At 33.7% G+C, this 24789-nt stretch overlaps 1 protein-coding gene and 1 pseudogene across 1 annotated transcript in view; both read left to right on the top strand.

Moving 5' to 3' along the window:
- The window catches only part of ROR2 (receptor tyrosine kinase like orphan receptor 2), a 312511-nt gene that overhangs the window by 91294 nt on the left and 196428 nt on the right, over positions 1–24789 (top strand). The gene's annotated exons all lie outside the window — the stretch shown is intronic.
- Positions 131–24275, top strand: LOC127545945 (LYR motif-containing protein 1-like; annotated as a pseudogene).

Raw genomic sequence — 24789 nt, 5'->3', positions numbered from 1 at the left:
ACTGCCATAATGGGGACCACTGTGAAGCTAATAGAGTTTTTGCAATCAAATCTAATCTAGTCAATAAATTTGTATGCATCCCAAAAGAGTGAATACCAGGTTAATGACATTGTGATTGCCACTTATAGGAATGCGCTATGCCACTGTCATCAGTGCATTCACTCCCAACATGACTAAACCTGATTTGGTGAAAGAAAAATTTTATGAAGGCCTAGAGACCTTTATTATCTATTTGATGAAAGAGGACAAGCTTATAATTCTGGATGTCTTTAGTGTAAGAGTAGGCAAAACTATCAGACCCCCATGGCAGGGAGTCTTTGGAAAGAATGAAATCAGAAACAATAACAGCAACAGTTGTGTCCTACTTTCTAGAACCCCCAAGTTAAGGTGACAAAACGTATGGTGCTTTCTAGAACCCTCACACTGGGGTGATTAAAATATCCTGCTTTTTAGAGCCCCCACACCGGGGTGATTAAAATAGAACTTTCTAGTGGAGAAGTGATGAGGTGGGATTCCTGCGGATGGTGGAAAAATAGAGTCCATTTATTTCAAGGGCTTTCCCTTTTTTATAATGTAACAAAAACAACAGTGAGCATATGGGACCAAACAAACAACTTGCTATTGTACAAAATTTGCCAACTGGCATCACTCTGCTTCTATCTCAACACAGGTTGTCACCACCCCCTGACTTCTCAGAAAGACTGAGAGCCTCTTAGGGGAGATGGGGAGCCGAACCAGACAATGCTAGCCGTCTCCCTCTGGGCTGAAAGGTCTTATACCTTACTCAGAGTCTCCCTACTATTTATGACTCTCTACATCTCACCCTTTCTTTTGTTTTAATTGAAGCAGGTATATACCAGTGGTTAAATCCATTACCTTGGGAGGAATCACACAGGCAAGTTGTAATATCATACAAGCAAGTAGTAACATGACAAACAATATGACCAAAACACTATAAAGATTTCCCTGAGTCTCAGAAAGAAGGTGTAAAAAATAACTATCAATTCACAACCACATATACATCTCCTTCAGCAGCCAAGAAATATTCTAAAAGCAATGTATTATCCATCACTTCATGTGTCAGGGAATCCAATGATTCCTGCAGGTTTTGAAGTCCTGCATCAGTCTTACTGAGAATTATTTTTGATGTTCAAGAGTACAGAAAGAGTTAACTGCCAGGCTCTTTCAGTGGTGGGCACAATCAGTTATGGAACTACCCGATGCCTCCTGGGTCTTCCCCTTCACCTCAAGGGTCTTCTCTTTTTCCGTCTCTCTCTGATGGACGAGGCAATATGCTTATTGGCACCCATCTGATTCCTTCTCCATCTATAGAGATACCAGCAAATCATCTATCCCAAGCAGTTAACCTATCTGACCCCTTCCAATAACAACTTTCTGGATCTCTCCACATCATTTGGTGATTATCTAAAGATAGTGGAGCTGCTTGCACTGAACACTGCCCTTCCAGGGGTTATGAAACCTGTCTGCTGGAGCCAGTGCATCTTCATCAAAAAAAAAAAAATTAATACATAAAGTTAAATTTAGAAGTTCTCTAGGGTTGTCTCTTTAATTTTTGGAGGAGCATCTTGATCCTGGATTCTGTTGTTGGGAGTCAAACTCTGAATAAATATCACCAAATTGCATTTCAGAAGTGTATCAGTAGGCCTAAATTTTTTCACTGATTAAGGAATACTGTTCCACCCATATTGGTATTGTACATTGAATGGGAACAGGTGAGAATGCTGGCAGGCCTTCTATAGCAGCCCTGATTAAAAAGCCAAAGTACTTAATTGTTTTCTAACTGTTGTACGATGTCTCTTCCCCATAGATTGATGGGGAACCTTTTTTTTATACACTAAAAAAGGAGCAAGATCCTCTGCTCCATCCCCAAACCTCCACCCCAAAGGGGCAGCACCAAGTTCAGCTGCTGGTGCTGATGGTATCACTGCCCCTCCTACTCCTCCTTCTGCCCTTGAAGGCTGAGTTGAGGGAGGAGAGGCATGCTCTGGTGTAGGCAGAATTGAAAATAAGCTTTGAAGGTGAAAAGCATGGTACTGATACCTAAACCAGGTAGGTTGAAAACAGAGAAAGAAAATTATAGACTACTCTCCCTAATGAATATTGATGCTAAAATCTTAAATAAAATATTAGCAAAAAGATTACAGAAAATCACCCCCAGGATAATACACTATGACCAAGTAGAATTTATGCCAGAAATGCAGGGCTACTTCTATATTAGGAAAACTATTAGCATAATTGACTATATCAATAAACAAATTAACAAAAACTATATAATCATCTCAATAGATACAGAAAAAGCATTTGATAAAATCCCACATCCATTTCTAACAAAAAACACTTGAGAGGATAGGAATAAATGGACTTTTCCTTAAAATAGTGAGGAGCATATATTTAAAACCATCAGTAAGGATGATATGCAATGGGGAAAAACTGGAACCTTTCCCAGTAAGATCTGGAGTGAAACAAGGTTGCCCACTATCACCATTATTATTCAATATTGTATTAGAAACACTAACCTCTGCAATAAGAGTCGAGAAAGAGATTAAAGGAATTAAAGTAAGCAATGAAGAAAGCAAACTATCACCCTTTGCAGATGATATGATGGTATACCTAGAGAACCCCAGAGATTCTACTAAAAAGCTATTAGAAATAATTCACAACTTTAGCAAAGTTGCAGGATACAAAATAAATCCCCATAAATTCTCAGCATTTTCATACAGCACCAACAAAATCCAACAGCAAGAGATACAAAGAGAAATTCCATTCAAAATAACTGTTGACAGCATAAAATATTTGGAAATCTGCCTACCAAAGGAAAGTCAGGAATTATATGAGCAAAATTACAAAAAACTTTCCACACAAATAAAGTCAGACTTAAATAATTGGAAAAATATTAAATGCTCTTGGATAGGCCGAGAGAATATAATAAAGATGACAATACTCCCTAAACTAATCTATTTATTTAGTGCTATACCAATCAGACTCACAAGAAACTATTTTAATGACCTAGAAAAAATAACAACACAATTCATATGGAAGAACAAAAGGTTGAGAATTTCAAGGGAATTAATGAAAAAAAAATCAAATGAAGGTGGTCTAGCTGTACCTGATCTAAAACTATATTATAGTGGTCACCAAAACCATTTGGTATTGGCTAAGAAATAGATAGTTGATCAGTATAATAGATTAGGTTCACAAGACAGAATAGTCAACTATAGCAATCTAGTGTTTGACAAACCCAAAGATCCTAACTTTTGGGATAAGAACTCATTATTTGATAAAAACTGCTGGAATAACTGGAAATTAGTATGGCAGAAATAAGGCATGGACCCACACTTAACACCGTATACCAAGATAAGATCAAAATGGATCCATGATTTAGGCATAAAGAATGAGATTATAAATAAATTAGAGGAACATAGGATAGTTTACCTCTCAGACTTGTGGAGGAGAAAGAAATTTGTGACCAAAGATGAACTAGAGACCATTACTGATCACAAAATAGAAAATTTTGATTATATCAAATTAAAAAGCTTTTGTACAAACAAAACTAATGCAAACAAGATTAGAAGGGAAGCAACAAAATGGGAAAACATCTTCACAATTAAAGGTTCTGATATAGGCCTCATTTCCAAAATATATAGAGAACTGACTCTAATTTATAAGAAATCAAGCCATTCTCTAATTGATAAATGGTCAAAGGATATGAACAATTTTCAGATGATGAAATTGAAACTATTACCACTCATATGAAAGAGTGTTCCAAATCACTATTGATCAGAGAAATGCAAATTAAGACAACTCTGAGATACTACTTACACACCTGTCAGATTGGCTAAGATGACAGGAAAAAATAATGGTGAATGTTGGAGGGGATGTGGGAAAACTGGGACACTGATGCATTGTTGGTGGAGTTGTGAATGAATCCAACCATTCTGGAGAGCAATCTGGAATTATGCCCCAAAAGTTATCAAACTGTGCATACCCTTTGATCCAGCAGTGTTACCATCAATTGGAGAATGTTTGGGTAAATTGTGGTATATGAATGTTATGGAATATTCTTGTTCTGTAAGAAATGAGCAGCAGGATGAATACAGAGAGGCTTGGAGAGACTTACATGAACTGATGCTAAGTGAAATGAGCAGAACCAGGAGATCATTATATACTTCAACAATGATACTGTATGAAGATGTATTCTGATGGAAGTGGATTTCTTTGACAAAGAGACCTAACTCAGTTTCAATTATTCAATGATGGACAGAAGCGGCTACACCCAAAGAAAGAACACTGGGAAATGAATGTAAACTGTTTGCATTTTTGTTTTTCTTCCCGGGTTACATGTACCTTCTGAATCCAATTCTCCCTGTGCAACAAGAGAACTGTTCGGTTCTCCATACATATATTGTATCTAGGGTATATTGCAACATATTTAACATATATAGGACTGCTTGCCATCTAGGGGAGGGGATGGAGGGAAGGAGGAGAAAAATCGGAACAGAAGTGAGTGCAAGGGATAATGTTGTAAAAAATTACCCTGGCATGGGTTTTGTCAATAAAAAGTTATTAAAAAAAAAAGGTGAAAAGCAAGCTCCCCAGCAAGATACTTAAGGTACTTAATTCCCTTTCTGCCCAAGGGGCAATGGTACTTAAGATACTTAACTCTCTTTTCTCCCACATGGCTGTGCTCTTTAGATCTCCTAGAGCAATAACAAGCAAAATAAATCAGTAAAATGCTAAAAAAAAAAAAAAAAAAGCCTCCTTATCTCTGCCACAGGTGCTGTACCCTCCACTGCTTCAGGCACCAACCCTCTGCTTATTTTCTCATATTTACTGATTTGACCACCCAAGTTAAAATCTTTCCTAGTTTTAAAAGTTGTAGGATTCGAACTGATGCTAAGTGAAATGAGCAGAACCAGGAGATCACTTTACACTTCGACAAAGATATTGTATGAGGATGTATTCTGATGGAAGTGGATTTCTTTGACAAAGACTCAATTTCAATTGATAAATGATGGACAGAAGCACTACACCCAAAGAAAGAACACTGGGAAACGAATGTGAACTATTTGCATTTTTGTTTTTCTTTCCGAGTTGTTTTTTACCTTCTGAATCCAATTCTCCCTGTGCAACAAGAGAACTGCTCGGTTCTGCACACATATATTGTATCTAGGATATACTGCAACATATTTAACATATATAGGACTGCTTGCCATCTAGGAGAAGGGGTAGAGGGAGGGAGGGGAAAAATCGGAACAGAAGCGAGTGCAAGGGATAATGTTGTAAAAAAAAAAAATTACCCTGGCATGGATTCTGTCAATATAAAGTTATTATAAAATAAAATAAAATATCAAAAAAATAAAAAATAAATAAATAAATAAAATAAAAGTTGTAGGATTCCTTAAAACCAATTTTACTCCATTGTATTTAGTTAATTGTTTTCCCACTGACTTCCACATCTTTGGCTCCAAACTCTCCTTCTTACAAAGCCACAGAAAAAGCACTCCAGAGCATTTGAGAACTTGGTGATCTACTTCTGAGTTACCAACAAAGCTCGTTTCTCTGTTAACCTAACTAAGCATGCTTCTTACTTCCCTAGGTAGGAGGCTCATTTCTTAGTATTTGCCTCATTTGGGCTGAAAAATGAAAGTGTCTAGCCTACCCCTTACTGATTCTTCCCGCTAGCTTATTTTTATATTTATCCCTCCTGGTCACAGGGACTTCTCCACTGAACTCAGCCAATTACATCAGTCAAGCTGATTTGTATAGGACCTCACCTAGAGCCCCACATTTGGGTAGCAAATGTGTTTTGCTTTCTAGAGCCCTCACACCAGGGTGATTAAAATACACCTTCCTAGTGGAGAAGTGATGAGGCAGGACTCCCAAGGGTGGGGGGAAAATGGAGTCTTGTCTCATCACTTCTCCACTAGGAAGGTATGTAGAGGGCTGAAACTACTGAGTAGATGCACTGAGGTCAGGACTGCCGAGCACTTGAAGCTAACTACTGATTGGTCAATACTCTATAGGCATATGCTTGGAAAATGGTCCTTTCCACTATCCGTAGTGGCTCAATGATTGGTGTATACAGAGGATTGTAGGAGGGACTAGGGAGTGGAGTAAGACTAGCCAGAGTCACTCTTTAGTGGTAGATGAGGGAGAAGGTGGTTGCAGAGATTCTGCTTCGATCCTGTTCAATCCTGTGTCTAAGACCAAGAATAAAGATTAAGGACTTTTGCTTATTCTAACTCCAGCTGATGCTGGGGTGTCCTGGGTGCTAGCGAGGTCATTACAAAGGTGTATTTTAATCACCCCAGTATGGGGGCTCTAGAAAGCAACAGTACATTCTGTCACCTCAACTTGGGGGCTCTAGAAAGCAGGACACAACAATTAACTATTGAAGTTTAATGTGTCTTATGACATTCTAATACTGTCTTCTATTTACTTAAATGCAATAAAACTTTATTTACCTGACAAATACTGGCATTTATTAAACTACTTCACTGTAAAGAAAAGGGACAGGATGTGAATGGGATGAATATAATGTGTGGTTCTGAGTGCTGGACTGATCATAGATTTATCCTCTCCAGTGTAAGCATTCACATTGAGTAAAGTGGTAACCCCAAGGCAATATGACTATCAGATGGCTCAGCATCAACAGATTAGACTGGTACTCTATACAGGAACAGTATATTGCTGACATGAAGGGAAAGCTAAGTCAATACACATTTGGCAGCAATGGAGCAGAAAAGAAGTGAGCAGTTTTTTAGAGATTTGTATATAGCACTACATTTAAATATCAGTATTGTTTTTGTGAAAATGATACTGAAATTCATAGGCTACTAAATGAAAATTAGAATCACACAGAATTTAACAGCAGGATAGTTCATCTGTCTCTAAGAAGAAAGCATTTAACTCTATCAAAAATAATAAAAATAAAGTGTTAGCAATGCTTAGAGAGTATAGGATTTTTGGCTCAGTAAAAAGGCAGATGAAATTAAGTTTTATGGCTATGGTAATAATCTAATTAGCTTCTATGATTCCCTGAAGGTTCTTTATGAGCCAAAGACTTTGGTGTATCTAAACTATTCAGTACTGATGGAGCTACACTGATCTGTGATAAAAACATGGATGGTCCTGGAGAGTTAGGCTGAACATTTTCAGTGTTCTCAACAGACCATCATCAACCAATGCTGAAGTAATTGACCATATGCCTCAGGTTGAAGTCAATTTCTATTTACATGAATTTTTGACTGAACAAGAAGTTTTTAATACCTTTAGGCTCCTAATGTATGGCAAAGCACCTAATGCTGATTTCATTCCAACAGAGATCTTATAAGACAGGAAATCCGCTGCACATCCAAAAGCTGACTGAGATCTGGATTACATGAAAGGGGTGGTTATCTCGCAGTACTTAAGGATGCCTCTATTGTCCATCCCTATAATGGAAAAGGAAATAGATTGTTATCTTGTGACAATCTTGGGAGCTAGGAGGCAAGAGTGTCTCTCTCTTAGTTATTGATGGCAAGTTTCTTGCCAGAGTTCTCCTTAATAGATTGATTCTTTACTTGGAAGATGGTTATTACTCTGAGAACCAGTGTGGCTTCAGAAATGGCTGAGAGTAGTCCATATGATGTTCCAAGAGAAATGTTAAGAAGTATAACAGAGGTTCATAATAAGCTTTTTAAAAATTTGACTAAGGCCTTTGATACTGTTAGTTATTAGGGCTTGTGGAAGATCATGGTGAAATTTGGTTGTCCAGAAAAATTCATCAGAATTGTATGCCAATTTAATAATGATAGCTTACATGGGTTCTGAATTATGGATGATGCTCTTCTATCTTCCCAGTAAAGAGTAAAACAGTACTGTATGCTTGCTCTGATGGTAATTTGCATATTTTTAAGCCCATTGTTCTATGCATTCAGTAGGAATGAAAACAGCATCAAAATCAGCCACCGCACTGATTAAAGTTATTTAACTTGGAAAGGTTAAAGTGGAAGGAGAATTGGCATGTGATTTTTTGTTTGCAGATGATTGTGCACTCAGTGCAGCCTCTGAAGCTGAGATACAATTGAATATGGATCAGTTCTCTGACACTTGTGATGATTTTTGCCTCAGAATTAACACTGAAGAAGACAGAAGCTCTCCACCAGTCAGCACCACATCATTTATACTTGGAACTCTTGGTTAAAATAAATGGAGAAATTTTGAATATTGTGATAAGCAGTTCACTGTATGCTTTCCAAGGCTCTTCACATGGATGATAAAGTTGCTGCAGAAAGACCTAGTCTGATAAAAAGGAAATTTTCCCAGCTTTAAATTCTAGCCATTTGGAAAAATTATATAAATGGTGAAAGAGCCAGAAAAGGATTAATAGTGGGTTATAAGGAGAAAAAAAACAACAATCAAAGTACTAAAGATATTAGGAGGAAAAAAACATATTAAAGTCCTTGAGCGCAAATACATATATCAGTAGAGAAGATATTAGTAATAAGAAGACAGATTAGAGAACATTCAGATCCTGATGAAAATATATAATGAGAAAAAGTAAAATGAATGAACATCTGATTAGACCAAGATCCTTAGGAATTTTTTTCTTTATTAAAGCTTTTTATTTTTCAAAACATATTGGGATTTAAAGAGCAGAAAATTCACTAGTATGTTCTAGAATGGTTTAAACAAGGGAAATGTGGATTATGAAAGTAGAATATATGGCTTGCACAGTAGAAATAATTGGCAGAATAGAAAAATATGAATCAATAGTGGTAGACCTCATTAAAAGAATAAAAGAACAATTGTTTGAAAGAAAAAAAAAGATTGAACTCAGAAAAAAATTGACTGAACAAATTGTGTTATATGATTGTGACTGATAGATGATAAAAAATGGATAGACTTGCACAAAATATAGAAGTGTTAAATGAACACAACTAAGAGACTATTGAATACAGTAATAGCAATATTATTTTAAGAATAAATTTGAGCAAAAAAAGTTATTTTTACTATTATAAACACCCAAATTAAGTGTAAAGGACCTTTGAAGGAAGATGCTATCTGTATTCCAGAGAAAAATGAATAAAAAGAAGTATGTATTGAATGATTTTACACACACACATACACACACACACACACACACACACACACACACGTACGTCTAATGTTAGTCATCTTTGGGTGGGCAGGAAAGAAGAAAAATATATAAAAAAAGAAATTTGCAAATAACTCTATATATCTAATAAGAATAGTAAGTTGTACATAAAAGTACAATTATCTTTTTTTATCGCACTGTTATGGAAATAATTTGTTTTGTTCCATAAATTAAAAATAAAATAAATAAGAAAACAAAGAAGTAAAGGACAATATAGAAGAAAAAAAAACCCAATAAAATTAAAAGGAAACATTTATCTGGAAGACAGAATGCATAGAGAATACTTAAGAGTCATAGATCTTTCAGAAGAACATGATATCATAATGCAAGAAATACAAGAAAATGGTCTAGGATATCTGAGTACAGGAAACAAAGTGCCCATTAAGGCAATTCAGATGGTCTGAAGGAAAAAAAAATTATGCTACAAACTCCAAGGCTATTCTTATGACAACCAACAAATTGTACTAATGAGCAAATGACTTTAAAATATAAAAGAAAATAAATTTAATTTACTTTTGTCCCATTAGAAAATGCAGGAGAGAGCAAAATGATGTTTTGGAAAATAAAGAAAATTCAGATGCAAGCCAGGGTAATTTATCCTACAAATCTTGAGCCTTACCATCAATTTTTTTTAAAGGAGATGGGAATATTAAATAAAGTACATTTGAAACACTTTGATATAGAAAAACATACCTGACTAGATCATTATTATTTTTATGGCAAATATTCTAGACAACACAAATATTGACAAGATAAACAAATATAGCCACCTAGGAAAGCACAAGTAATTAAATAAATTACAATTATAAAACAAGGAAAAGTAAGAAAAAAATTAAAAGAGAAAAATACTTTTGTGTTAAAAACTACAACAAAATAACAATAGAGAGACCATTATATATTTTTTCTTTTTCTTTTTTATATATCTTTTTTCCTTCCTGCTACAATTTTTTTTTTATTATTATAACTTTTTATTGACAGAACATATGCATGGGTAATTTTTTACAACATTATCTCTTGCACTCACTTCTGTTCTGACTTTTCCCTTCCCTCCCTCCACCACCTCCCCTAGATGGTAGGCAGTCTTATACATGTTAAATATGATATAGTATATCCTAGATACAATATATGTGTGCAGAACTGTACAGTTCTCTTGTTACACAAGAAGAATTGGATTCAGAAGGTAAAAATAACCTGGGAAAAAATAAAAATGCAAACAGTTCACATTCATTTCCCAGTGTTCCTTCTCTGGGTGTAGGTGATTCTGTCCATCATTGATCAATTAGAACTGAATTAGATCATCTCTTTGTCAAAGATATCCACTTCCATCAGAATACATCCTCATACAGTATCATTGTTGAAGTACATAATAATCTCCTGATTCTGCTCATTTCACTTGGCATCAATTCATGTAAGTCTTTCCAATCCTCTCTGTATTCATCCTGCTGGTCATTTCTTCCATAACATTCATATACCACAATTTATCCAACCATTCTCCAATTGATGGGAGTCCATTCATTTTCCAGTTTCTAGCCACCACAAAAAGGGCTGCCACAAACATTTTGGCACATACAGGCCCCTTTCCCTTCTTTAGTATCTCTTTGGGATGTAAGCCCAGTCATAATACTGCTGGATCAAAGGGTTTGCACAGTTTGATAACTTTTGGGGCATAATTCCAGATTGCTCTCCAGAATGGTTGGATTCGTTCACAACTCCACCAACAATGCATCAGTGTCCCAGTTTTCCCGCATCTATTGTTCTGTAAGAAATGACCAGCAGGATGAATACAGAGAGGACTGGCGAGACTTACATGAACTGATGCTAAGTGAAATGAGCAGAACCAGGAGATCATTATACACTTCGACAATGATATTGTATGAGGACATATTTTGATGGAAGTGGATTTCTATGACAAAGAGACCTGACTGAGTTTCAATTGATAAATGATGGACAGAAGCAGCTACACCCAAAGAAAGAACACTGGGAAACGAATGTGAACTATCTGCATTTTTGTTTTTCTTCCCGGGTTATTTATACCTTCTGAATCCAATTCTCCCTTTGCAACAAGAGAACTGTTCGGTTCTGCAAACATATATTGTATCCAGGATATACTGCAACATATCTAACATATATAGGACTGCTTGCCATCTAGGGGAAGGGGTGGAGGGAGGGAGGGGAAAAATCGGAACAGAAACGAGTGCAAGGGATAATGTTGTAAAAAAAATTACCCTGGCATGGATTCTGTCAATATAAAGTAATTATTAAATAAAAATTAAAAAAAATTGTTCATATCCTTTGACCATTTATCAATTAGAGAATGGCTTGATTTCTTATAAATTAGAGTCAGTTCTCTATATATTTTGGAAATGAGGCCTTTATCAGAACCTTTAAGTGTAAAAATATTTTCCCAGGTTATTGCTTCCCTTCTAATCTTGTTTGCATTAGTTTTGTTTGTACAAAAGCTTTTTAATTTGATGTAATCAAAATTTTTTATTTTGTGATCAGTAATAGTCTCTAGTCTTTGGTCACAAATTTTTTCCTCCTCCACAAGTCTGATAGGTAAACTATCCTATGTTCCTTTAATTTATTTATAATCTCGTTCTTTATGCCTAAATCATGGACCCATTTTGATCTTATCTTGGTATACAATGTAAAGTATGGGTTCATGCCTATTTTTGCCATACTAATTTCCAGTTTCCCCAGCAGTTTTTGTCAAATAATGAATTTTTATCCCCAAAGTTGGTATCTTTGGGATTGTCAAACACTAGATTGTTATAATTATTGCATATTTTGTCCTGTGAACCTAACCTATTCCACTGATCAACTAATCTATTTCTTAACCAATACCAAACGGTTTTGGTGACCACTATAATATAGTTTTAGATCAGGTACAGCTAGACCACCTTCATTTGATTTTTTTTTCATTAATTCCCTTGAAATTCTCAACCTTTTGTTCTTCCATATGAATTGTGTTGTTATTTTTTCTAGGTCATTAAAATAGTTTCTTGTGAGCCTGATTGGTATAGCACTAAATAAATAGATTAGTTTAGGGAGTATTGTCATCTTTATTATATTCTCTCGGCCTATCCAAGAGCACTTAATATTTTTCCAATTATTTAAGTCTGACTTTATTTGTGTGGAAAGTTTTTTGTAATTTTGCTCATATAATTCCTGACTTTCCTTTGGTAGGCAGATTTCCAAATATTTTATGCTATCGACAGTTATTTTGAATGGAATTTCTCTTTGTATCTCTTGCTGTTGGATTTTGTTGGTGATGTATAAAAATGCTGAGGATTTATGGGGATTTATTTTGTATCCTGCAACTTTGGTAAAGTTGTGAATTATTTCTAATAGTTTTTTAGTAGAATCTCTAGGATTCTCTAAGTATACCATCATATCATCTGCAAAGAGTGTAATTTGGTTTCCTCATTACCTACTTTAATTCCTTTAATCTCTTTCTCAACTCTTACTGCAAGGCTAGGATTTCTAATACAACATTGAATAATAATGGTGATAGTAGTCAACTTTGTTTCGCTCATGATCTTACTGGGAATGGTTTCAGTTTATCCCAGTTACATATGCTGCTTACTGATGGTTTTAAATATATGCTCCTCAATGTTTTAAGGAAAAGTCCATTTATTCCTATCCTCTCAAGTATTTTTGTTAGAAATGGATGTTGGATTTTATCAAATGCTTTTTCTGTATCTATTGAGATGATTATATAGTTTTTGTTAATTTGGTTATTGATATAGTCAATTATGCTAATAGTTTTCCTAATATTGAAGTAGCCCTGAATTTCTGGCATAAATTCTACTTGGTCATCCTGGGGGTGATTTTCTGTAATCTTTTTATTAGGGAGATTGGTCTATAATTTTCTTTCTCTGTTTTCAACCTACCTGGTTTAGGTATCAGTACCATGTTTATGTCATAAAAGGAATTTGGTAGGACTCCTTCAATCCCTATTTTTTCAAATAGTTTGTATAGCATTGGAGTTAATTGTTCTATAAATGTTTGGTAGAATTCACATGCAAATCCATGTGGTCCTGGGGATTTTTTCTTTTTTTCTTTTCTTTTTTTTTTTTTAAATAATTTTTTATTGATAGAACGCATGCCAGGATAATTTTTTACAGCATTATCCCTTGCATTCATTTCTGTTCCGATTTTTCCCCTCCCTCCCTCCACCCCTTCCCCCAGATGGCAAGAGTCCTTTACATGTTGAATGGGTTGCAGTATATCCTAGATACAATGTATGTGTGCAGAACTGAACAGTTTTCTTGTTGCACAGGGAGAATTGAATTCAGAAGGTATAAATAACCCAGGAGGAAAAACATAAATGCAAGCAGTTTATATTCATTTCCAGTGTTCTTTCTCTAGGTGTAGCTGCTTCCGTCCATCTTTGATCAATTAAGGCTCTCTTTATCAAAGAGGTCCACTTCCATCAGAATACATCCTCAAACAGTATCATTGTTGAGGTATATACTGGGGATTTTTTCTTAGGGAGTTGATTAATTGCTTGTTCTATTTCTTTTTCTAAGATGGGACTGTTTAACTTCGTCCTCTTTTAACCTGGCCAAGCTATATTTTTGTAGGTATTCTTCCATTTCACTTAAGTTATCGATTTTATTGGCATAAAGTTAAGGCAAAGTAACTCCTAATTATTGCTCTAATTTTCTCTTCATTTGTGGAAAGTTCTCCCTTTTAATTTTTAAGGCTAATAATTTGATTTTTGTCTTTCTTTTTTAAATCAGATTTACTAAAGGTTTATCTATTTTGTTGGTTTTTTCATAGAACCAACTCTTAGTTTTATTAATTAACTCAATAGTTTTTTTTTTTTTACTTTCAATTTTATTAATCTCTCCTTTTATTTTTAGAATTTCAAGTTTAGTGTTTGACTAGGAGTTTTTAATTTGTTCCTTTTCTAGCATTTTTAGTTGCAAGCCCAACTCATTGACCTTCTCTTTCTCTATTTTATGCAAGTAGGCCTCTAGAGATATAGAATTTCTCCTTATTACCACTTTGGCTGCATCGCATACATTTTGGTATGCCATCTCCATTATTGTCATTTTCTTGGATGAAGTTATTAATTATGTCTATAATTTGCTGTTTCACCCAATCATTCTTTGGTATGAGATTATTTAGTTTCCAATTATTTTTTGGTCTATTTTCCCCTTGCTTTTTATTGAATGTAATTTTCATTGCATCATGGTCTGAAAAGGATGCATTTACTATTCTGCCTTACTGCATTTGAATTTGAGGTTTTTATGTCCTAATATGTGGTCAATTTTTATATAGGTTCCATGAACTGCTGAGAAGAAAGTGTACTCTTTTCTATCTCCATTTAGTTTTCTCCAAAGATCTATTATATTTAACTTTTTTAGTATTCTATTTACCCCTTTTGTCAGCCATCCCCTACATCGCCACTACCCTGGCAGAATGAGTTTGAGGTGGGTTTTCAGTAGACAAAGCCACCCTCACTCAGTTTTTTACCTCTTTGACTTCTTTCTTATTTATTTTGTGGTTTGATTTATCTAATTCTGAGAGTGCAAGATTGAAATCTCCCACTATTATAGTTTTGCTGTCTATTTCTTCTTGTAGCTCTCTTAATTTCTCTTTTAAGAATTTAGATGCTACACCACTTGGTACATATATGTTTAATATTTTATTGCTTCATTATCTATGCTATCCTTTAGTAAGATATACTGCCCTTCCTTATCTCTTTTAATTAAATCAATTTTTGCTTTTGCTTGATCTGAGATCAGGATGGCTACCTCTGTTTTTTTGACTTCACCTGAAGCATGGTAAATTCTGCTCTAACCTTTTACCTTTACTCTGTATGTATCTCCCTGCTTCAAGTGTATTTCCTGTAAATAACATAAAATAAATAGTTTAAATGAGAAAACCAAAAATAGGTACCTTAAATGTTTTAATTCAATGAGAAATACAGAGAATAAGATTGAATAAGTATTAGGGTTATTAATCAAAGAATAAAAGTCTGAAATAGACAAAAAGGAACATTAATATTAAAATAAATGCTTTTTAGAAAAAGATACAGAAAATAACTTTTTTCCATTGTTTCATTTTTTTGGTTTTGCTTAACTGATTCTTGGTGTCTCCTCAAGTCATAAAATTCCATTTGTTCAATTTTGATTTTTAATGAATTATTTTCTTCACTCTTTTTTATATTTTTTTCTAATTGTCCAATTGAGTTTTTAAGTGAGTTGTTTTGTTCTATGGAATTTTTTTCCATTTCATCAATTTTATTTTTTAGAGAGCTATTTTTTTTCCAATTCATTAATTCTGTTTTCCTTGGAGTCGTTTACCATTTCCAATTCACTAATTCTGTTTTTCAAGGATTTGATTTCTTTATCCACTTAAATGGATTTAAGTGAGTGGAATGAGTTATCCAGACTCTTTTGCCAAGCTTCCCTTTCTTTTGCCCATTTTTCTTCTAGCTCTCTTGTGAGAGCCTTTTTAATTTCTTCTGTGAGTGTCTTGTGTATTGAAGACCAGATAATATCCCCTTTTGGGGATTCATCTGGAGACAGTCTGTATTTAGTCTCCTTGGTGTTTAATGTCTGCTCTCTATCCATAAAGAAGCTATCAAGAAGTAGAGTCTGTTTTAATTTTTTGCTCATTTTGTCAAAGATGAATCAAAGAAAACAAACAAAAAACAAAAAAACAAATGCAGTCTGCTTTTTAAAAAATTAATGAATCAAATGGGAGGAGAGAAGGGGGAATTTCATTTATCTTAATATCATTTCCCCTTAATAGAGGGGGAAAAATGAATTAGATAACTAGATGAAATAAATACAGAATAAAAATAGGTACACTGGTGCATTGTTTGTGGAGCTGTGAATGAATAGAAATAATCACTTTGGAATACAATTTGGAATTATACAAATAAAGTGATTTTAATGTCACTATTCTATGATATAGAGATTGTATTACCAGGATTATCCTTCTAGAAGACTGTTCATAACATTCCCTTTTAAATTAAAAAATTTAAAGCATTATACTGAAAAATTGTGTTTATATGGGGGTTGAGGTGGGGAGTAAAGTGGGGCACATAATACCCATCAATTGGGGAATGACAAACAAATTTTGATTCATGAATGTAATGGAAGATTATGTTGTAAGAACTGATAGTATAATGATTAAAACAATATGCACAGTGAGCGCAACAATGTAAACCAAAAGAAAAAAACTCAAAAAAAAAATCTTGCAAAATTGCAAAAAACAAGTATAAGTCCAAAGAAGAGATATCAGAATCGTTCATTTTCAGTGGTAGAAAGTCAATGAAAGTGGTTCATTGCACATATTTTCAATTTTTTTAATGTATTGATCCATTTAGCTCCTTTTATTTCATTTTTCATATTTTTCTTTAAAAAAATGCATGTATATATTGGAAAATTTCTTTTAGTGATTTAAAAAGACAAGAGACTAATAAAAATTATTTTAAAAACCAATTATCAATATCAGGAGGTAAAACATTAACTATTCCCTATTTGTAGAGATGAAGAAGGTAAGTGATTACAAACTTTTCTTTTATAATAATTCTGTATGACTGTGGATGGAGGCAAATAGTACTTGGTGGCTTACAGTGAATTAAAGAGAAATTATATAAATATTAAATTACATTATGAATAGTTATATCAATCACTCTGCTGTTCCTGATCATGACTGCATAATAGACCAAGTAGTACCTCAAACTCCTGAATTATCAATCTTGACAGTTATTTTTTTTTTCTATCTCCATGACTTAGAGTAGTCAAGAGCAATTTGTTTTTATCTAAGAAGAAGTTCAGTATACCGTTAGCATACTTCCTCAGAATTACTTAAATTCCCCTTTATATAGCCAGAATTTGATTTACAGGCCTTAAGAGAGGGCCCCTTTCCTGAAGGCATTGATATATATCATTATATTGGTGATATGTTGATTAGGTTGACTGAAACCACATTTGCAGAAGTGACTCATACAAGACAGAAGGTCAGAGTTCAACAGTAAGAAAATTCAAAATTCAACAAATAACCTTTAATGGAGAGAATTTAAATGATTCTAAATGTTGTCCATAATAAACTACTAACACTTTCCTCTCTCCAGACCAAAAAGGGAAACCAGAAGACAAAGAAGTCTGAGGAATCCATATTTCCCATGTGTATTTTAATAGCTATCATTTACCACACCATCTGCAGTGACTCTTTTGAGTAGATTCTGTATCATCAATAGCCTTGGAAGACCTAGTCTCAAAATAATTTAAAATGATAAAAATCTTAAAATCTGAACTTGGAACAAGACTAGAATAATCAATATGGGAAGAGTTTAATCAAAATACAAAAACAGAAAAGTTAAGCAAATCTTATGCAGTGAGGAATTTTATTAGAATCAGTTACTAACTCATACTTTTCCTGATTTAAAACAGCAACCATGCATTAGGGTCATCTATAGTAAAGTAACTTGAATTCACAGTTTCTTGTATATAATCATACCAAGACATTCCCTTAATGCCACTCATTCAGTGTTCTCTGGGCAATCAGCCAAAACCTCACCTTATCTAAGAAAATTATCAAATGGTTGACAACAAATTATTCATCATTTAGAGGTTTGTGAAGATGCTGCTCACCTTAATCAAGATCAACTGAAGATACTCCTTTTTCCAAGTGAATATACTTCTACATTAATATGGGAAAATAATTTTACCTTCATCATATCCTTAGAAAACAAAGGTCTTCCCAACATTTCATTCCTTAGTCCCCCTTGTTCATTAGAGGAAGAAGTTTTGTAAACCATCCCAAAAGACAGAAAACTTTCACCTGGGGGGATCTGAACTTTTCTAGGAAGAATCTGCTAATAAAAGACAAATCTGAAGGACATGGCATTTCTGCACAGGACCTAGACAGGGTTAACTGAAATTATATAATAAGAGTCCATTGACCATAGTATCTGGGACAGGATAGTTGAAAACAAAATATCGTGATCCTGATGTGAAAACAAAATATCGTGATCCTGATGAGTATAGTGAAATAAAATGAGAGGAAAAATAAAAATTAAAGAGTATCATTGTTTTAGAGTATTGCTGCACAATAAAAAATGATGAAGTATTGCAGGGAATTCTGAGTGGAAATAATAGGTGAGGAATGGGGTGGAAAACAAACCAGGAAAGCAAATTATATAAGTGCAATATACTAAAGAGAAACAGTTTTGAAAGACTTTTGAAAGATCTCTGATCAATGAAATGCTCGATTATGTCTCTAAGTGAATGATCGTGAAGCTATTTCTTTGTTTTTTTTTTTTTTTTTTTTGTTTGTTTTTTTAAACTAGCCTGTGTTTACTCTGGGGTGAAAATTTGTTCTCTTTTTGGGAAAAATCTTGAGAGCCTGAAATTTGTTGAGCTACTCCATCTTCCCAGAATCCTCTCCTCTTTCTTGATTCTTTAACCCTCCCTCTAGGCAAATTATTAGTTCTATATCCTTCAGGAAATTATTTTTTGGCTACTAACTTTTATATCTGTTATGTACTATAAAGAATTTAGGCAGTTTGTTTCTTATTTTTCTTTCTATAGTCAGCACTTAGGGCAGTAATTTTGGAAAAAAAATGCTTTTTATTTTCAAAACATATGAAAAGATAGTTTCAACATTTATACTTGCAAAACCTTGTATTCCAAAATTTTCTTCTTCCTTTCTCCCCTCCCCTAGATAGCAAATAAATCAAGAAAGGCAATATTTGACATTTAACATTTGAGCTAAATCTTGAAGGAAATAAAGAATTCCAAGATGGGATTGAAGGTAGAGGTACATTCCATGTCAGGGAACCCATATAAATACAGAGATGGATGACGGAAAATACTATGTATAGGTCAGTGAATAGGCTTGTAGATTGGACTCCAGAGTATATAGAACATGGACAACTCTGAGCTACCACTACACACCTGTCAGATTGGCATACAGTGACAGGGAAAGATAATGCGGAATGTTGGAGGGGATGTGGGAAAACAGGGACACTGATACATTGTTGGTGGAATTGTGAACACATCCAGCCATTCTGGAGAGCAATTTGGAACTATGCTCAAAAAGTTATCAAACAGAGTATATAGAATATAGTATGAGACTAGAAATGTAAGAGAATGCAACTAATAAGTGACACTCTTATACAAGTACTACACAATATGAATATGAATAATGAAGACCGAGTATCAACCTTGAGACCTGTAGCAAGTGATCAGCAAAATTCCTAATGCAATCCAAACTAGATTAAAATATAATTGGGGAAAAATAAAGATATGTCACAACATAGCTATAATGTTAATCTGTGGCTTTCTAAGTCAATCAGTAGGGATCTGTTTCTATTTGAATGAAGAAGTAAAGAATACTGTTTACTAAGAAATTTATGGAAACAAGAAGTTCAATTTGCTACCTTGCCTGAGCAACAAAGAGGAAGAAAGACACATTCTTACTTATTGCTGTTAATCTATATATGCTTGTGATGTGTAAACAAAGCATTGTAGGTGGCATCTAGGAGCAAACACAGAATATTAATCAGACTATTCAGTGCTCAGGATATAAATAATATTGAGAAACCCTTTCCTTCCATATAATTCCCTGTATCTCTCAATCATTGATATGTATTTTATTTCTTATTACATTCATGCTTAAATTTGGGATTTGAAATAAGCTTTAAATGGTTCATGACAAAAGAAATTCAAATGTTATAATATAAAAATGTGAAAAGCAACGAGTCCTGAGAAAGAATTAAGTTTAGTAAATTATTTGCTTTGACTCAGCAATATTACTATCTGACAAATGACTGGTAAAATTTTGGATAATGTCTGTCTTGAATTGCTCATCTCCATGGCAGTACACAAGTTCTACATTTAACTGAAGCGAAATAAAATTACAAGAACTTAGAGAAAACAATTTATATAATGAGGAAAATAATGTGAAGGGTTTTATATTCTAGAAAATATAAGAGAAAAAATGAATAAAGAAGTTGTAGTGAGATGATAACTTTAAGCAATGCAGATAGCTAAACTTGCTCAGATTCCATATATAAACATAAACCCCTACAGTATTTACAGACATGCTAATCTTGCTACATTTTGTATGGAAATCTAGCATTAAGTGCCCCCACACTAGCCAACAAAGGAAATCATGCAAAATTATGTAAATGGATGAGTATCATATTTTATCTATGACAAATTATTAGGAGAAATGTAGAAGATCTGTGACTATCAGTAAGTAGACAGCAGAATTTTTATTATAGAGACAATATAAGAAGATTCATATGTATGGCTACTATATAAGTTTTGGAACTGATCAACATTTGTCTTTTCATTCTACTGTATTAATTAAAAGTCACATAGGCTCACATTATTTATTAATGGTGTTAAATTCAAAATTACTGTCCTACTGCCTCTTTTCAACAATGAGGTCATTCAGGCCAGTTCCAATAGACATGTGATGGAAAAAATAATCTGCATCCAGAAAGGGGCTTGCAAGGACTCAATGTGAATCACAGCATAGTATTTTTACCTTTTTGTTGTTGTTTGCTTGCTTTTTTTCTCTCTCATTTTTTTTCTTTTTGATCTGATTTTTCTTGTGCAGTATTATGCACTCCTGTGTTTACTCCTAGATGCCACCTACAATGCTTTGTTTACACATCACAAACATATATAGATTAACAGCAATAAATAAGAATGTGTCTTTCTTCCTCTTTGTTGCTCAGGCAAGGTGGCAAATTGAACTTCTTGTTTCCATAAATTTCTTAGTAAACAGTATTCTTTATTTCTTCACTCAAATAGAAACAGATCCTTACTGATTGACTTAGAAAGCCACAGATTAACATTATATCTATGTTGTGACATATCTTTATTTTTCCCAATTATATTTTAATCTAGTTTGGGTTGCATTAGGAATTTTGCTGATCACTTTCTACAGGTTTCAAGGCTGATAACTCGGTCTTCATTATTCATATTCATATTGTGTAGTACTTGTATAAGAGTGCCAAGAATTGCTCACTTATTAGTTGCATTCTCTTACATTTCTAGTCTCATACCATGTTCTATACACTCTAGGGTCCAACCTACTAGCCTACTCACTGTCCCATACATAGTATTTTCCATCTTCCACCTCTGTCTTTATATGGGCTCCCTCGCCTGGAATGTACCTCTACCTTCAATCCCATCTTGGAATTCTTCAAGATTTAGCTCAAACGTCAAATGTCAAATGTTGTCTTTCCTGATTTCCCTGTGTGTATTATGCCTGTGTGTGTTCAGTTTTCTTCCAAGTTTGTAATCTCCTTGAGGGCAAGAGCAGTTTCAATTTTTTTTAATCTTTGCAAATGTTTATTGATTAATTGATCTAAAAGGTTTTCCTTTTGAAATATTTAATATTTTTTTATTTTGGGATAGGATTTTGAGTGGGAAAAAGTCTCTTTTAAAGAATTTTAATTCTACATTGTCTTCCTTTTTAATTGTAAAGATTTATGGGGATTTGTGTAGGTTTTACATTCCTCTTCCTTATTCCAGCACCCCTAGATTAACCCCTTTATTTTTTTATGTTCACTTGAACAGGATTTATGCTTGATTAAGTTACTGTCTTTTGTTATAATTGAAGAAAAATGCTGTAGGAAGAGAACTGAAAACTCCATTCAATGAAAACCATATTGCAGGTCCTGCAATGAAATGAGAGAGTCTGTCATACATTATCCCTGTTCTTTATATGCCATGGAGATTTATCTGATGTGAAAATGATTCAGTTGAACCAAACTGTGGATTAAAGGAAGAGTGTGCATTTAATTTTTTTAAGAAAGGAAGCTGCCTGCTGCTAACATTGTAGATCAGGTGATGGATTGTGCTCACTGGTCTGACACTCATAGACTGTTTCAGTAAACCATCCTACTTCTCAGTTCATGCCAAAAAAAGAAAAAAGGAAAAAGAAAAAGAAAAAAAAGAAAAGAAAAGAAAAAAAGAAAGGGGCCAGTTTAGCAATAATTCTCTTAATAAGAGAAGTGAATTATTATACATGTAGAGATCCTGATATATGTAGAATATAGAAAGTGCTTTATATCACTGGAGCACTGGATTGGAATTACACAACATTCAGAGTTGGGGAAGAATTAATGAGGATAGTGAAGTAATTTTATGTGACATTGATACCAGAAGAAAGGACAAATTTATTAATATTAAATAACATAAATTTATATTTGTGTTTGATAATTAGATTAGTGTATATTTTCATTAATTTGAACCTCATTATTTCTAGATCATTTGGACATCGATTTGAAATTTTAACTTTTTATTTTCTGTGGCAAAAAAATTTTTAAGGCAAATTCATAGTGTTTACAAGGGAAATATTATTGCTTTCAAGAGATCATAAAAGTATCCATTGTCGTACAAATGTCATAATCAGAGCTAGACTTGGATAGATATATACTTTAATTATACTGATAGAGAAAACTGAGATCCAGAGAGGTAAAATCTCTTACCCAAAATCACACAGGTGTTAAATGACATGTTATTTGAGGATAGGTATTTTGACTACAAACCCAGTGTACTTTCTGTTTATAATTTATTTTATCCATTTATTAAAGCAAATTCCTTGACTATTAAAGCTATTTTAATACTATATTATATCATGTAATGTATTGATAGTATGCATTATATTATATAATTTATCAGGACATTATATACACACAATTTTTATTAATAAATTTTTGTAATTGATGTTTTATAATGACAATATGATTATTAATAATCTAGCACTAATATGCTATTTATAAATTTATAAATTATGATGCAAATTATAATTACAATATGCTCTTTATAAATTATATCATATGCTTTAAAAGCATATTACTTGACTATGAAAATATTTAGCTTTAATTATTATAAACACTGCATATCCTTCATGATATCCATCTTATTTTTCCAGTATGCTCTATTGCTACAATTATGCAATCAATATAGTAATATGACATGTTAATATCGATTTCATTGATTTAAAATATTTAATAATTCCAGTTTCACTTGTCTGGATCTGATTTCTTACTAATTAGTTTAAATTAGTGAATTTGCACATCAATAGCTGTAAATGCTTAATTCTGGGCATTCATTTTGTTTGCAAACAACCTTGTAGCATTCTGCATTTACTATTGCCAGTCTCTCCTAATTTCCAGGCTTTCAGAAAAATCTCCGGTCACTATCTTTTGCAATGCTTAAACCAATTTTACTAAGCTTACCTCCATCTGAAATCTGAAGAGATCTCTAGCCATTGTTTCATAAGAACAATGGTTTAAATACCCGGCTAGAGAACAGCCATGTGCAAACTCACCGTCTTTTATTCACATGTTCACATCCTGCCCCTGACTTCCTGCTGACTCCCAAGTGAACACCAAGTCAAAGAGAGTGACTTCCTCCCTGCAAATCTATGAGATCACATGCACAGCCAATCAGAGAAGGAGATGCCTCCTGAATGAAGAAAAATCCATATGGCCAGAGTTCCCACTCACGAGGTGGTCCCTGTATGCTCAACAGCAAATCACTTACAGGGGTCTCGAGCATTACTGCTTGTTTACTTCCTGGTGCATTGAATGAGACCCAACTCTTACAAGTAGCTAAACAAATTGGCATGGTGGTTGTGGGGCAGGGGAGTATGATGGACACAGTATGAAATAGCAAACAGGACCAGAAGTTCTCAACCTGTACTGCTGGATTTTCATACTTGCAAGGAGGTGGCATGTAAAATTGGGGCAGATGGAGGATTAGAGAAAAGCAGTATGTGATAAATGAAGCAAGAATGTAGTTCCAGAAAAACAAAGATCTTAACATATCAGAACTACTAAAATAATAAATAGATGAATGCACATCAAAAATTGAAATAGAAATGCTTTTTCAGATCTTATATCTAAGTCCAATTCACCTTCCTCTAATGGCTCTGACTCCCCTACAAATTTGTGGACTTCAAAGCTAGGAGAAGCTTAGGAAACTTTCTAGATCATTATTATCTCAACTCTCACAATGAAGATTCTTATATCCGAGATATAAGTTTTCTATATGTACTGTTAACCAAGCAGGGGCTGAATACAAAATACATGATGAATCTTTTCTCCTTGATTTAAGTCCAATCAGAGGAGGGACAAAGAATGTAGAGACTTTGATATAATTTCTCTTAAATACTCAAAAATTTGAGTCCTTAATCTCATAACACTAATTTATATGTTTTTGAATTTATCAGTATCAGTGTGTTGCTACTAGATAGGATTATGCTAATTTCCAAAGATCATTTGTAATCATGATCTTAGTAACATTTTAGATGAAAGCCTGAACATAGCAACATTTGGCTTTAAAATTAATTTTTTCATGGGAATAATGTAGCTATATACTCAGAGGAAGCTGCAGAGTAAAGACCTGTAACTTCTCTTGGAATTTATTAAAATTACTATTTTAATCTGACACTAGCCTCAAACTTGTACATTTCTGTAGACTTTTGTTTTATGTTTAAGTTATGGATATTTAAAATAAGACCTTTTAATGTTTCAGTTGTTTTACTGAAAAACTTTTTCGGCTTATTTGACTCAAAATTATACTTTTCATTAATATTCCAGTAGGCTAGTTTCTCCTTTACCATAATAGCAGAAT

The sequence above is a fragment of the Antechinus flavipes genome, chromosome 1, assembly GCF_016432865.1.
Source record: "Antechinus flavipes isolate AdamAnt ecotype Samford, QLD, Australia chromosome 1, AdamAnt_v2, whole genome shotgun sequence".
In the NCBI taxonomy this organism is placed as follows: Eukaryota; Metazoa; Chordata; class Mammalia; order Dasyuromorphia; family Dasyuridae; genus Antechinus; species Antechinus flavipes.
The sequence above is the reverse complement of the archived record's forward strand: the minus strand, read 5'-3'. Positions and strand labels throughout refer to the sequence as shown.